This window comes from Phyllostomus discolor, chromosome 4 (assembly GCF_004126475.2).
Source record: "Phyllostomus discolor isolate MPI-MPIP mPhyDis1 chromosome 4, mPhyDis1.pri.v3, whole genome shotgun sequence".
In the NCBI taxonomy this organism is placed as follows: Eukaryota; Metazoa; Chordata; class Mammalia; order Chiroptera; family Phyllostomidae; genus Phyllostomus; species Phyllostomus discolor.
In genome coordinates this window covers 99,578,160-99,594,351 of record NC_040906.2, presented here as the reverse complement: position 1 = coordinate 99,594,351, position 16,192 = coordinate 99,578,160, and the positions used below count along the sequence as shown (strand labels likewise).

The 16,192-nt window shown below is 42.1% G+C and overlaps 1 pseudogene; it reads left to right on the top strand.

Annotated features, from left to right (window-relative positions):
* The first annotated feature begins 4,123 nt into the window (after positions 1–4,123).
* Positions 4,124–4,978, top strand: LOC114494890 (annotated as a pseudogene).
* The last annotated feature ends 11,214 nt before the right edge of the window (positions 4,979–16,192 follow it).

The window sequence follows — 16,192 nt, the reverse complement described above, 5'->3', positions numbered from 1 at the left end:
TGGTTTTATTTAGTGTCACATGGAGAAAGCAGACTTTTAAAACAAAAACATGGATGTTGCTAATTATGATGCTAAAGTTTTCTGTAACTTAAAAGGAAAGAGCTTTTTCAAACTGCATATATTAATGTTGCTATTATTATATTTTTATACCAACATTTTTCAGCCAGTGGGTTAAAAGTTTTGGAAGATGCCAAGTGTACAGAGTTATGCCTTCAGAACCAAAAGAGGGAAAGGTTTTATGCTAAGAAATGGAAATCTCATGGCTGAGTGAGTTTTTATTTGTCCTCCGTGAGAGAGGGAGAAACAAGGCAGGCCAGCATCTGTCTCCTTCGGTACTTCCCCGTCTATTGGGGACACATTCTACAGTTCCCCTTCCCTGTCCTTGTCTGGGCTCTTTTCTCCACTCTCTGCCTGCATGTCCAGGTTCTCACTTTACTATTAAACTCCGCTGAGAAAATCCTTTTCCTTGAAGCCACCCTGAGAGATCCAGGAAGGCCTGGGTTCATGTTGCCTAGCAGCCATATATCTCCAGAAGTTCCATGGCATTTATCTAAAACTTTTGGTGGCATTTTCCATCTGTTTTGTCCACAGTACCTAAAACAATGCCAGATGATAATAGATTCTTAGTAAATGTTTGTCAAACATAAAAGGGAGGGGAATGAAGAGAGGAGATTAAAAAAAAAAGAGAAGGATCATAGAGAGATAGAAACTGAGAGAGAATGAACCAAGTACTCTGTGCAAGAGAAGAATCAGCGTTGCCACAAAAGAAGAACAGAAGTAAACTATTTTAGGGCAATACCAAATCCCATCTCTAGTCACTTTGCCTTCATAAGTGAGATTTGAGATCTGACCACAGAAGAAGGAGCTTCAGCTTTTCCCTTCTGTTCTGAAATTTGTGGTAACCCAGAGATTGAAGCCCATGGGAGATGCCACTGACACAAAAGAATCCAGCTTAAACCATTGCAAACTGAGCATCAAGGTCTACAAGTACTCCAGTCTAATTTCAGATAGTACCTGAGCTTGTTAATTTCAAAATAATAGGGACTCGAGTCCTCAATTGCTGCATCATATCCTCTGAGTCATAAAACATGATTTCCGATCACCCCAGAGTCAACTCAGGAGGTGATGGAGGGGACACTACATTATAAAAGCTAAAAATCTCTCAGACCCTCATTTCATCCCCTCATCAGCTCTTTTTCACTTTCTTTGAGCAATAACACACTACAAAATAGCTGCTAGGGTCAGAGGAAGAGAGAAGTGGCAACCTCATCCAATGCACAAGAGAATTGTCATCCAAGTGACCCCCAGGCCTTGCTGCTCTGTTAATCATTAAATCAAGGCTTCTACTTCCTGCTCACTTTAGATGAAGTCTGTAAGCCCTTGACAGCACTTGTCAGGTGCCAAAGGCCTTTCTGTAGTGTCTTGCCATGATCTGCAAAAATCACAACCTGGCTTAGTAGACAGAGCTGGTGGTGCTATTTTCATTTTACAGATGGAGAACTGAGAGGCTGAGAGGCTAAATGACTAGCCCAAAGTCAAGCAAGCAAACAAGTGAGACAAGACCCAGGACCCAGTAAACTTCAGGACACATTTTTTGAAGCTCTATGTTCCATTCACCCTTCCCTCCCAAATACCGCCTCCTTCACCTTGCCCCCACAGTGCCCTGCAATTACCTCCATCACAGGGTTTCAGTTTTGAGTCTGTCTGTTAGGCAGACTTTGCCTTACTCATCCTGGTTTTATTCCCAACTCATGGCACAGCACCTGCTTCATAAAAAGCCTTCATTAAATATTTGCTGAGCTAAACTGTATCAAACCTGAGACTCTGACTTCAAAATCAAATTCATTTCTGACTAAAAGTGCAATTCACTGGCTGCAAAAAGACCTGCATATTCATTGACTTTGAATATAATAACATAAAAAATAGACTAACCCCATGACCCAGAGATAATTTTAAGTTATATTTCTATTTCCTTTAGCTTTTCTTCCTATGAACATATGTATTTTATAGATTGAAATTATAAAAAACTTAATAGTGAATTGTAAAATTTCTTTCTCATTATCATATTTTAGGGAATATTCATTTCTAATGGTTCTTGGTGTCTTTATTCCAATATTCAAATATATTCCAATATTATAATACTCAAATACATAGTACCTAAATTTACTTAACCTTTCTTACTGTTGATTATTTAAGTTGTTTCTGACTTTTTAATTATTATTGACAATTCTAAGATGAATACAGTTGCAAATGACTCTCTGTTCAAATTTATGACTACTTTGGGATAAAGTTCTAAAAGTACGATTACTTTTCGAAAATTCTTTATAAATTATTGTTAAATTAATTCATTTTCAGAAAGAGTGTAGCCTGAGGTTCTTTAAAGAGACATCAGGCAATTAGAAATAAAACGCTGAGAGAAAGATTAGGAGTTTTCTACCAAAAACCAAATTACCTCATGAATAGGGAAACCAAGGTCTACGAACAGTGTGTACCAAAGTCATACTGATCCTGGGTTAACAACAGCTTTGAAAGAAAATCAACAGAAAGGGTAAGGGAACGTTGTTAACATTTTGGTAGAGTCACAACATACAAAGGAAGTCAGTTTAAAACATTGGCCATACCCAGCAACCAAGGGCAGAGTTCCTTCAACAAAACTCTCCGTTCCTAGCTGTACCCCCACTGATATAACTGGGTCCTCCCCTGTCTTTGACTGACTCTCAAGGGAGTCTGCTAAAGTCCTAATATCCCTACACCAATGTCTGGCTGGACTGTCAGTCAGCAAACCTTCAAGTCAAAAAACCTTAACTAAGCTGAGTAGTGAACAAGGGAAAGAGAGACCCTGCCTCCCATGGAATTTATGTGCTGATGTCAGAAAATAAACTGTAAAACATAAATCAGGAAAGTTTAGTTACTAATAAATGACATGAATAAAATAAAATAGGATAAGATATATGAGTGTGTGATAGGGAGAGCTGCTGAATCTAGAGTGGTCAAGGATGACTTTTCTGAGGTGGTTAAGACCCAGATAATCCAAATGATGACAAGGAACAGCCTGATGCAAATCCCGGCTCATGGGGTCTGAGACATTGTAGATGAGATATGAGACAAATTCCCACGGACTACCGAGTCCTATGGAAGAAAATGGACTGCACAGCCACTCTATCAATGGGAGGGCGCCTCAGAGCACTTTGGCAACTCTCTCAAGAGGAGAGCACCCTGACCCTTGCCTTGACAAGCTTTTATTGCTTTTCTGGGCAAATTGCATGATGATCCTCATTTACTACACAGAGGTTCACTTAAGGTGGTTGCCTTTTATAGAAAACAAAGGAGAGGATGCCACTAATCACATCACAGAAGAAAGATATTTGCAAATGCAAAGGGAAAAGTGGTTGAACTGGTTACACTCATCCTTGGAAGGTTTAGCATAGATTTTAGGAAGTTACTTTAAAGATATGCAGTAAATGTTTGCTGCCTCAATTCAGAGGGGCTTTTAGCAAAAAGCAAGTCTCAAAGCGGCCTAGGTACAATGAGGCCTGATTCCCCACAGGAAAAGCTATCCGTGGGCATGGGTCCTATCTGGGCCCACGCCATGCAGAGCAGTCTCCTATAACAGCCAATGAGAGATGTGAAAAAAGCAGTCTAATCCAACAACTCCAAGGCAGGAGCAAATGGCCTGACCAAGGGACAGAGAAAATCAGCACAGATCGCACAGGGGAAAGGTAGGCAGAGAATCTATCATGTAGGGCTTTGAAGGCCACAGTAGGGACCTCGGATTTTATTCTGCTTGCAACTGAAAGCCACTGGAAGACTTTAAGTCCAGGAAGTATGTGCTGTGATTTCTGCTTTCAGCAGTGGAGATCACCTGTGGGGAAAAAGTAGATACCTAAGACAAGGAGTCCAAGAACCAAGCCCCAGGGACTCTGCAATGAGAAGTTTTTGTTGGGGAGGAAAAGGGAACAAAGGAGACTGGTTGGAGGAGAACCAAGACAGTGTGGTTTTCCAGAAAGAGGAGAAATTGTTTAAAGAGGACGAGTGTCCTTTTTAACCAATGCTGTGACACCCAGAGAGGGGTCCATACAGCATTGTTTTCTGTCTCCACATAACTTAAAGGGAGACTTTCACAATGTCCAGAGCCCTTGATGTCCTGCCAGGGAAAGAAAAGGATGTCCTCAAAGTCCTTGCAGCAGGAACCTACTCATGCGGCACCAACCTCAACTTCCAAAGGGAGGAATAGATCTATAGAAGGAAAAGTGATGGCATCTATATCGTAAATCTGAAGAGAACCTGGGAGGTGCTTCTGCTGGCAGCCTGTGCCATTGTTGCCATTGAAAACCCATCCACTGCCAGTGTCATAACATCCAGAGACACTGGCCAGCGAACTGTGCTGAGGTTTGTTGCTTCCCCTACAGCCACTCCCATTGCTGGCCACATCACTCCTGGAATCCTCACTAACCAGATCCAGGCAGTCTTCTGGGGGCCAAGACATCTGGTGGTTACCAATCCCAGCGCTGACCACCAGCCTCTCATGGAGTTGGCTAGTGTTAGCCTCCCTACCATTGCTCTGTGTGGACATTGGCATCCCTTGCAACAAAAAGGGGGCTCATTGAGTGTCTGATGTGGTGGATGCTGGCCAGGGAAGTTCTGACCATGTGTGGTACCATCTGCCATGAGTAGTCATGGGAGGTGATGCCTGATCTCTACTTCTACAGAGATCCTGAAGTGAATGGGAAGAAAGAGCAGGCCACTGCTGAAGATGCTGTGATGTGACCAAGGAATTGAGGGTGAATGGGTGGCTTCAGCTCCCCAGTTCACTGCTGCTCAGCCTGAGGTCACTGACTGGTCTGAAGGCACAGGTGCCCTCTGTGCTTATTCAGCAGTTTCCTCCTGAAGCTTTGTGTGCTCAGCTGCACTGGAGACTAGTCTGAAGTCCCCTCTGTGCAGGCCTCTGAATGGTAGGAACAGCTGCAGTGGTAGGAACAACCACTGAGGGGTCTTAAGCTCTTCTTCCACAAACTCTGAAACAAAATGGAAACAAGATTGATGGAAAGTAAACACTTTCTGAATAAATGAATGAATGAATGAATGAATGAATAAAAATAACAAAGAGGAAGAGTGTGACCAATAGCATCCAATGCAGCTGAGAAGATGGGCAAGGTAAGGACACAGGCCACTGGCTTTGACAGAATGTGAATCATTAACAACTTCGGAAGGAGAGTTCAGTGAAGTAGCTGATATGAAAACCCTGAAGGGAGTTCAGGAGAAAAAGGGAGATGGGGAAGTGGAGATAACAAGTAGAGCCAACTCTTTCAAAGAGTTTTATAGTGAAGAACAGCAGACAAATGGAGCGTGGGTCAAGGGAGGTGTTGGAGCAGCTCTGACCAATAGAACTTTTCTGCCCCAGTGGAGAAGTTCTGTTATGCTACTGGGCACTTGGAAAGTGGCTGATGAACTAAAGAGCTAAATTTTACATTTTAATTAATTTAATTAATGTAAATTTAAATAACTGCATAGAACTAATGGCTACTATTTGGGCAACACAGTTTGCAGTCATTGTTCCTTTAAGGATTGATATTGAAACATACATGCATGCCAGTAGAAATTATTACACACATGAACTCAAATGGGTACCTGAGTAACTCTGGATTCTGGGTAGCATCTCTGACATCACCACCACCACGTACTTAATCTTAGCATTTGACTCCTAGCTTGTCTTTTACAATAAGAAAAAGAAAATCCATCCTAATTATCAATTTCATGAACCACTATAGTTCCAAGTGAGTCACTTTAACCTCTATGTGACTCAGACTATCTATGTAGGACTTAGCTTTGAAATGAGAATAACTTAGTTCCCCTTGGGAATCGCCCTGCCTGGTTTCAGAAGCTGTAAGGCTAAATAAAAAGGCCGTGGGACCATATGCCACTAAGCAGATGAAGCTTCTCTTCCCAAGCAGGGGCACCACCTCTGCCCCCTTTACTTCACCCTGCATGGTCCCGGGCAGATGACTGTTTAGCCAATGACGGGTAAGGTTCCTCAAGGGAGGGATGACTTAAACAGGCATGGTCACTAAGGGGCCATCAGGGAAGGACTTGGGGAACTATGGAAAAAGGGGGTGATGGACTCTCACACCTCGGCTTTGACATAGCCTGTCCTCATTCTGTCTGTAAAAAGTCTCCTAATCTCTTGGCTGCCTTACTTCCCCTGCTTGACGTAAGCCTGAAACAATGATGGAGGGTGGAGTAGCCTCGGGCAGGAATGAGCAGCTCCCCGGGGCAATCAGGCCTAAGAAAGAATGTATAAAATACCGTGAAACCTGCTTTGCTAAGAATGCTTTCAATTTTCTGATAAGGGTCCAAGCATAAAATGAATTTGTTTCCCAAAGTTTTATGGCCCTTTAGCTGTCTGACCCTGACTCAGAATAAGCCCTCATAGTTTTTTGAATGTTGTCTATTGTTTGATCCTTACTGCCTGACAATGAGTGATGAGCTTTACCCGTATTCCTGTGCAAATTGAACCCAATAAAATCCCACTGAGGAACAGGCTCAAGGCCTTTCTCCTCTGAGAGATTGGCCACCTTTCCTCTCCAAGCAGATCATGTTTTGGTAGACTTATTCTCATCTAAGATGGCCAGGGGTGCTCTGCTAGACGAAGTGCCCCCACAAGTTCCCATTTTCTAAGAAAAAGGCAGATAAAGTCCTTGATGGGTCTAGTTAGAATGGCAGTATGATAAGCAACTAATAAGCACAGGCTTATTTGGAAATAGCAAGCCATAAAGATTCAGCTCCCAGCTCTATTATGTACTAGCTATGAAACGGTACATGAATTACATGAACTTCTCAGTTTTTACATCTATAAAATGAAGATAATAAGAGTCTAGAGTATGGTGAGGCTCAAATGAGATTATCTGGGCACAGTGCTTGCCTACATATGGTAGGCATTCGGTAAATGTTACCTATTACTATTGATATAAGGCATTAGGCCAGACCCAGAGCAGCATCATGCCCCTGTCTAGTGCTGGTTTAAAAATATAATGCCTCTGTGCATTTGTTTATCATCTGAAAAGCAGGTTTGTTGCCACCCTTTGAGGCCAGGCAGGTTCATGGTATTCGTGCAGATGGAAAAATATTCATGGAGCCGTTGGGATGTCTGATGTGCCTTTATTCATGGGTGGGTGAGCCATGCACTCTGCAAGCTGTGTGTCTGTCTGCATGTCTCATGTCATGGCCTTTCCTCCCCAGCATGGCCCCCACTGTGGCACCTGTCCCCTTGCATGTCTCTCATCATCATGACCCCCAGCGTGGAGTCCCTACCTGTTTAAGTACTAGAGGGGAACAAAGGTGGAAAACTGCCAGAACATTACATAACATAACATAATTCTGCACATGTGAGCTCACTTCATGTTTGGGAACAGTTTATCAGACCCAGTCTCAAGGCTCTGAGAAGACTAGTTATCAGGTCCCTCCAAGGCTATGAGAACACTGTTCCCTTAGTTACCCAGACACCTGGGTGAGGAAGCCAGACTGCCTCCACTTACCCTACAGTAGGTAAAAAGCTTACATGACACCACGATAGCTCAATTTCCTAAACCAGGGACCCAGGATTAGCAAAGAATTTCTCTAACTTGCAACATGTGGCTCCTTCCTGGAAACGGGTGCAAAGATAGGCAGGTTTGGAGGACTTCTCCAATAAACATCGCCCATTGCATGAGCTGTTATTTTTCCCAGACTCCTATCTCCCAGGGCTGCCCACTTAACCCAAGAGACTTACTGATACTTCCAAGCCCAGCTGCCAGGCCAGCAGTCATCTGTCTAGAACTTCAAATGAATGCCCCCAGATTCGCCTACTTTCACCACATAGTGCTGCAAGATAAGTCTCCCCTGACTCCCGATAAAGGCTTTGAAGAACATCTTGTCTGTTAACAAACAGCTTTTGATTGTGCCTGAGTTTGATCTCCATTTTGTCCTTATTCATCAGACCCCTTTAAATGGGTTCTTTCACACTCCTCTGATTAGCCTAAAGGAAACCCCACGAAACAATGAGTCCAATTGTCCCTGGGTGCGGGGTGTGGGCTGTCAAAAGACCACAACGAGTCTCCCTCAGGGCTGTGAGTGGAAGGAAGGGTTGGTGATGTTGCCAGCACTAGTGGAAAGTAAATTAAGCCAGCTTCAAAAGCCTACATAGTATGGAAAAGCAGAAACACAGCACATAGCCCCCTAGCCCAGGAGGACAATCTTCATTTACTTTCAGAGAAAGCTTGTTTCTCTCAGACACAGGCAGCTTCTTCCTGGGGAAACCCAGGGTCATCATCAGTGTCCAGAATATCAGAGCTAACCTCCCACTGGCAGAACAAGAAAATAGCCAGTGTGATTTGGAGGGGTGGACAATATACAACCCCCAAAACTGATGTGTTTCTCAATTATTCTGTTGAAACATTTTTGCTTTGGGGCAAGTGGCATTCCCTGGCCGAGACTGTGGATACCTCTCCCATCCTAGCAGTTAGTGCACAGCCCAGGCTGGCCCATTAGAATCCATCCCTTTGGATACTGGTTGGCCCAGTAGAAAACCCATGACTCCTACAGATACTATTGAAAGAGAAAGAGAATGTCTCCATCTCTTTTTCCTTCAAAGATCAAGTAGCCAGGTCTAATTTTGCTGACAAGTGGAGGGATTTGGGAAGGAAAAAAGACACAGACCTAAGAACATAATCTGAGCCCTTGACTACAGCCGTGTCTGAATGCCTAAAGTTTTACCTACCCTTTCGGACTTGATGGCTGTGTCAGCCAATAAATAACCTTTTTTATTTATGCTAGTTTGAACTTATGTTCTGACATTTGTAACAGACATTAAAAAGCTAAGATAACAATACCCAAGTTTCACTAAGAACTTGTAGACAAAGATACACTCGATGAAAGCAATATATTAGGAATATTTTTTTACAATAGTTTTTAAGATGCAGTATAAGCACCAGGTAGCCAGTCTGTTGCCATATCTAGGCATTCAGATCTTTTTAATTTCAAGTGGTGGAAGTCAACTGTAAGTAATTAGGTAAAAAGAATTTATGTAAAGAATATGGGCAACCCAGGCCCTACAACTTGGCCAAGCGATTTCCAATGTGTAGATAACCTCAATCACAAAGATATTTTCTTGTTCTTGGAAAATTTCCAAATGACCATTATTTCAATGGGTATCAAAAAATTGAACAAAATACTTTCTATGCACATAGTCATGACATACAAGTAGTAATAAATAATTATTTGTACCAAATAAACTATTACTACAAGAACCACATTACTTTATTCATGTACCATAAACATCACATACATAAGGCAAAGTAGAATTGTTCAGAAGATCACCCCTGGAAAATCACCCCTGAAGTTAAATCTCTGGAAATAATGCCCAGTTCTTTGCAGAACTAGTCTGATAAGAGAATCATGTCTGTCACCACCAAGCACCAGGCATTTCAGCTTGCATTGCCATTTTGTGCCATTTCTGAGCAATTTTTGAGCCTGAAATTCAAGCTCTACTGCTACCAGCCCCATTGTGACTTCTGACCTGAGAGCTCATTCAGCCTTGGTTTGTGCCACTGTTGTTCTCTCAGTATTCTTCACTCACAAGTTCCTGAGTCAAAGCCTGACCCCAACAAGGCTGCTTGGTGAACTATTATGAACTGAACTGTATCCCTCCTAATATTCATATGTTGAAACCAAAGCCCCAATGTGACTGTACTTGGAGATAGAGCCTTTAAAGATGTAATTAAGGTTAAATGAGGTTAAAGAATGGGGCCCTAATCCAATATGACTGGTGTCCTTATCAGAAAAGGAAGACACACCCTGTATGAGCATATGCACAAATGAAAGACCATGTGAAGACATAGTGAAAAGGTGTCTATCTGTTATCCAAAGAGAGAGGTCTTAAGAGAAACTAAACCTGCCAACACTTTGGTTTTGGACTTCTATCCTCCAGAATGAAACAATTTTAAAAAAGAAGAAAATAAAGCACCCAGTCCGTGGTATTTTGTTATGACAGGCCTAGCAAACAAAAATAGACTGATTGATATGACTTTCTCTCACAAAATACCTCAAAATGAAGATTAAAAAGGACTTGGTGACTATTTAGAAGTGGGGATCAAAGGAGAGAGTGAGTCAAAGAGGTCTCTCAGATTTATAACTCACTGGCTAGAAAGTTGAGAATGAAAGTGTCAACTGTGCTGGGTTGTGGCACCCAGATATCTAGTCAAATATTATTCTAGATGCTTCTGGGAGGAGGTTTTTGGATGAGATTCACATTTAAATCAGTGACTTTGAACAAAGGAGATTGCACTCCCCAATACTGGCGGGGCTCACCCAATCAGTTGAATAGAACAAAGATGCACATGTGCGTGTGCACACATGTGTACATGTATACACACACACACATTGGTGAGGAGAAATTCTGCCAGCAGATGGCCTTCCAACTTGGATGGTAGCACTGGCTCTTTTTTGGGTCTCTAGCCTGCTGACCCACCTGCAGGTTTTGAACTCTCCAGCCTCTATAACTCCATGAATGAATTCTTAAAGTAAATCTCCTACATATGTACATACACATTCTTCTCCTCCTTCTGGCACCCCTATGATTCAGATGTTAAAACTTTTAAAGTTGTCCCAGAGGTTCCCAAGCCTCTCCTCATTTTTTTGAATTCTTTTTTCTTCATTCTGTTCCAGTTTAATGTTTATTTCTTCATTCTGCTCCAAATCGTTAATTTGAGACCAGGTTTTCTTCCCTTTACTGCTGGTTCTCTGTATATTTTTCATTTCAGTATGCATAGCCTTCACTTCTTCCTCTATTTTGTGACCATACTCAACAATTTCTGTGAGCATCCTGATTACCAGTGTTTTGAACCGTTCACCTGATAGGTTGGCTATCTCTTCATTGCTTAGTTATATTTTTGGAGCTTTGATATGTTCTTTCATTTGGGCCATATTATTTGTCTCAGTGTACCTGTTACATTGCAAGGGGTGGAAACTTATGTATTCGCTAGGGTGGGCCAACTCATGTTGCTGTGTATGTGGGGGAGGGGTCAGAGAGAAAACAATGCCAGTTGCTGGGCTCCCTGTCAGCTTTCAGTAACTTCCCCTGCTACCCACAAGCAAATTGGGCCCTTCTGGTGCTGATTCACTGGTGGGTGGGTTTGTGTACATTCCAGGACCCTATGGATCTCTCCAACAAATTTTTCTGTGAGGCTGGGAGGCTCTCCCACTGCCACCTCAATCCCCACAGACTTTTATAGCCAGACGTTTTGAGGCTTTATTTCCCCATGCTGGAACCCTAGGTTGCATTGTCTGTTTTGCTCCCTAGTTGTTCATCCCAGTTTATCCACACACAAACGTCAGACCGCCCCATCCTCCAGCCACCACTTTGCTACGTGGCCTCCATCCTGGCTGCCCGTCTCCGGCCCTCCTACCAGTCTGAATGAATGCTTCTTCTTTAACTCCTTGGTTATTAGACTTTTATACAGTTCAATTTTCTGGCAGTTCTGGTGGTTTTTTGTTTTCAGATTTGTTGTTGCCCTTCTTTTGGTTGTGCGAGGAGGCGAAGTATATTTACCTATGCCTCCATCTTGGCCAGAAGTCTCAAGTAATCTTTCAGATTATAGCAGTGATTTTCAGCTTGTGGCACCCATAAATTAATTACTAAAATTCTGCAGCACAACAAAAAATATGTTTTTTGTCAATCCGACAAAAATAGGTATAATTTGAATTGTTTTCAAAAAAAAATACCTACCCTTTCTTGCTCCAAAATGACTTTAAAAAATCAGGTGCCCATAGTTGTATTAGACTTCTGGTACCAAGAATTAACCAATCAGATGCAACCTTATTATGCAATATGACCAGTAAGAAGTAACTATATTATATGACCTATGTATTTATGGGTCAAGACTGGCCATTCATAAGGCCATTCACACCAGATGACTATGGTTGTGTTGGCTGTTGTCATTTTTTTTTATTTGACAATCTAAGGGGAAAGAGGTCAGTGCCCCTAACCAAAGAGCCAAACACTGAATGTTTTAAAAATTCTTGGGGGAACATAGGTTGAAAATCATTGGATTAAAGGAATCCCTTAGAGCAACTACTAAAAATACAATAATAAAATATAAAGGTTTAACCCCCCCCCCCAAAAAAGGAATCCCATATCCTGCCAGGCTTCTCCCTGGCAAAGACCCTTTACAAAGAAAATACCTTACCCCTGAAGATGTGTTTTTTTGAAAATAACAATAATTTTGAAAAGTAATAGAGCTCTTTTTTGAAATGTTTGTTCCTGGACCTGGAGCTGGTATTTGCCCCACACTTTCTCCAGTGTTCACTCTGCACGCCCCAAAGGTGACTCTGCACAGCGCCTCTGTGCTGCATATTGGTGGCTGTTGGCATCCTGGAGACTCCCATCTTCAGCAGATCTAACTCAGAAGAGGAAAGAACACAAAGAGGGCCTAGGTGCTTTCATGCTCATTAGCATTTACAATTTCCTCTTTCAGCGCTCCTCATCCTCCCTCCAATAGAGGCACAATGAACTAATTATTTCTGATTGATCATGGCTTGTAGATAACGTGGTGTACTTCTTGCTTTCATATTCTCTTGTCTGTCACACAAAGCAATCTAAAATGCTGCCTACAGAGAAAACTGACATAAAGCTAAAACCTTAAATATCCATGTAGAGATTATTTGTAGAGTTCAGTTTCAAGTTACTTTTTTTCCCCTTCTGTTTTCATAACTGGATGGGGGTTGTTTTCTTCTGTTTTCATAAATGGTTGCGGGTAGAAATCTTACTACTTCAGTCTTACCCTTTCAGAATCACAGTAAAGAATGTGAGTTGTTTGAAAATGATTACTCAGCCCGTTTCCTTAACTCTCGAAACTTTGAACATTTTCATTGCACGTACACGAATGATCAATTTCTAAGCACATCTTTGTTTTTCCTAAATAGCTACATTATTTGTCTGATGTTGAAAATGGCATCTGTACTGTATGTAATTTCCATACTCACTTGGCATCATCAACTGCCTTTGATGACACTCAGGACTGTTTCTATTTTGTCCCCTCCTTCCCTCCAGCTGCAAAACCCAGATGTCAGGTTCAGAAATGCATTTACTCTGGCAGAGATATCTGGCTTCTCTAGGCAGTCCCTAAGTTGGTGGCTATTGTGGAACTGCCAGCAAAATTAGCACAAGGTCACACTAAAGACAGGATTCAGATGTTTTTGTGAAAAAGAAAAACAAGGTCCGAAACTGGGAGAAAAGAAACACATTTCTTATGCCTCTAATTATAAGCCAGGCGAGTGGCAGCCTGTGCCTGAGCAAATTGCAGTTCCCCCCATTTATCTGCTGCTCATCCATTTCCCCCTCTTGACAGTTTTTTATCTCCCCAGTCTGCATCTGAAATCAGCAGCTGGATATGATGAAGGGTTGGCCTAAGTTAATCAAACCTGCAGTAGTGACAGGGTCAGGCCCTATGTAAAATATACAAGCAAGGAAAAAGAGTAAAAATAAGGAAGGAAGGAAAGAAGGAAGGGAGGGAAAGAGGAAGACAGCCTAATGGAATTGGTAAGGTGACATGAAGATAAAGAACAGAAGACCACCCAGAAATACTGTACCCAAGGAAGAAAAGCATAGCAATATTCTTGTCATCTGAGTATTTGGAAAACCACAATTAGCTTTTCTTTTTTAAGCAACCTTTGTAAATATGAATGTAGATCAAGCTATAACCTGCCCTCTGTTATCCCAGTCTGGCTGACTGAATCCAGCTTCAAAGACTTCTTGAATGAGGCAGAAAGTAAAAGAACTATAGCCCAAAGCACCACATACCAGAGGGGGCTGTGTTAGATCAGGAGGTGAAGAGAGTCTTAAGCCCTAAGGGAGCCTTATTGTGTGTAATTATATTTTTTCCTTCTGAGCAGCTGCTCTGGGCTGAGCAGTTGTGTGCAGGGCAGTTTGTGAGCTTCCCATGGTCAAGTTTGTCCACCAAGTGCCTACCAGCTGCCCTTTGCTCACTGCCTCAGACACTCCCAACAGTTCAAAGGAGTTCACAGAAACTTCTGTCAGTGAGAGTATATCTCTCAGGCCAACAATCAGGTTGTTCAGTGCTGTTGGAAGTATACAGTGGTATTACACCTTAATGGAATTTGGTTTCTATGAATTCACCCATGCATAGTACGTGCTATGAAACAAGTGACTCTATTTCATTGTGCAGCCCATGTGGATCTGGATTATGTCTCTGTTTAAGAAAGCCCACTCATCTGAAGGCTGATTTTTCTGCTTCCCTCCATGGGCTAGCTCCCTAGACCATCCCAGCTCCTGGGCTCAAAGCAATCTAAGAGCAGTGCAGATATGAGCCTTTCTCTATCCTCCATCCTTGAATCTGGAGAATTTGGTGTTGGAAATGTTTACCAGCCAGAGCAAACCAACCTCTGCAAGTTATTCTGGGAGTTCACACCCAGCCACGACTTCTCCATCAACCATACCCTCACTGATTCAATTCTGGGGTTATTTTGATGCAACATAGTCCCAAAGGGTAGGCTGCTCATGTACTTCAAAGCATAGAAAATGCAGCACACCTACAATTAATTCTGCAGGGAAAAGTGGACATAGAGAATTTGTTGAAAGAAAATGCATTATATCAAAAGGCATAAATAAGAACAAGAACTCTACAGTAAGTCTTTTTTATAAAAATCACAAAATTTGAGAATGATTGGATTTTTAAGGGGCTTTTCAGAGAAAGTATGACTTTACCCAAAGCTGCTTTAATACTGCCCCTCTGGATCATGGCCAGCTGAAATTTCAGATCAGCTGAAATGCTGCTGTCAAGGCCATGCAAAGACAGGAGAGGATGACAATGTACTTTCCAGCCAATATGCTTTCCTAGCCCCCTCATCACTGGCAATCTCCCTACCACCTAGCCCTGGGCTAGATTCCCCTGCTCACTGTTTCAGCCAGACTTGCCTTCCCTCTGCCCCATTACTGGCTTCTGCTGAGTTAGCTTCAAAGACATCTTAAATGCTTCTCTCTGTCCTGTGAGCACAACAACAAACTCTTCACTAACCCAGTCTTCAGATGTCTCTCCGATGGGTGAAATGCACCTCAGTCTTGTACCATAGCCTCTCAGGTAAATTGCATCTTGTACCCTTGAGTACCCACACACTCCCAAAGACTTCTCCAATCTGATTCTTCTTATTCACATGCTAACTCCCTTCTCTACCATTACCTGTCATGTCTCTACCATGAATTTTGAAATAATCTTTTGCTTCCATGCTTGTTTTGAAGAGCCGCTGAAGGTTCTTTCAGGGCAACGCTTCTTGCTCTGTTGTGTGGTTCCAATATAACACTGGTGGCGCCTGAGCTGTACCCAATGTTTGTGGAGCAGGCAGCCTGGTGGCCTCAGACAGGCTGTCCTGCCTCAGCACATACATCAGGGCAGGGTGCTGGGTGGTGAGTTGAGTCTACCAAATTTGGGACATCTAGTTGGCAGTATCTGAGGAATTTCTTTAACTTGAGATTTAAGAAGAAGCAAATGAATGAGATGAAGAGAAAGAGGATGAATGACCTACATATTGGTCATTGTTTAACAATCTACTGTATATATATATATATATATATATATATATATATATATATAAAGAAATATTTTATTTGCTTCTTTGACTTGGAGGTGGAACCCCTAAGGAGCCTTCTCTGGCAGCATTAAATGTTGGCCTAAAAATAAAGAGGGCCTTTGCTTTGCAGACCAAGTAGGTATACAAGCTGGGAATAGAAGTGAGCTGTCTGGTGAGAAAGGTGGAAGAGAGTGGAAAAGGAGAAAGGGATTTGGGCAAACATACTTATCTGGTACCATATCTGCAGCTGTTTGTTTTGTGGTATACAATAGAAATTATTTCTTCTGTTTCCCCATGAAATTTTCCATAGACTCTTAAAAAAATCACAAAACACAAAAACAATCAGGTTTTTTGGTGTGGAGATAGTATGGCACCAGGTCTGTCTACCAGATACCACTGTATTAAGCCCAGGTAAATGAAGAGAACCCTTAAGCCTCAACCATGGCTATGCCACAAAGGGGATCCAGTTTATTTGCTTCTTGCCTTTTATCTGAATCTTCCTGATGACTACAGGGCTTTCAGGGTCTGTCTGTGTTTTTCAATTTCTAGTGATTATAATGCAAGAAGCTTCTCCTTT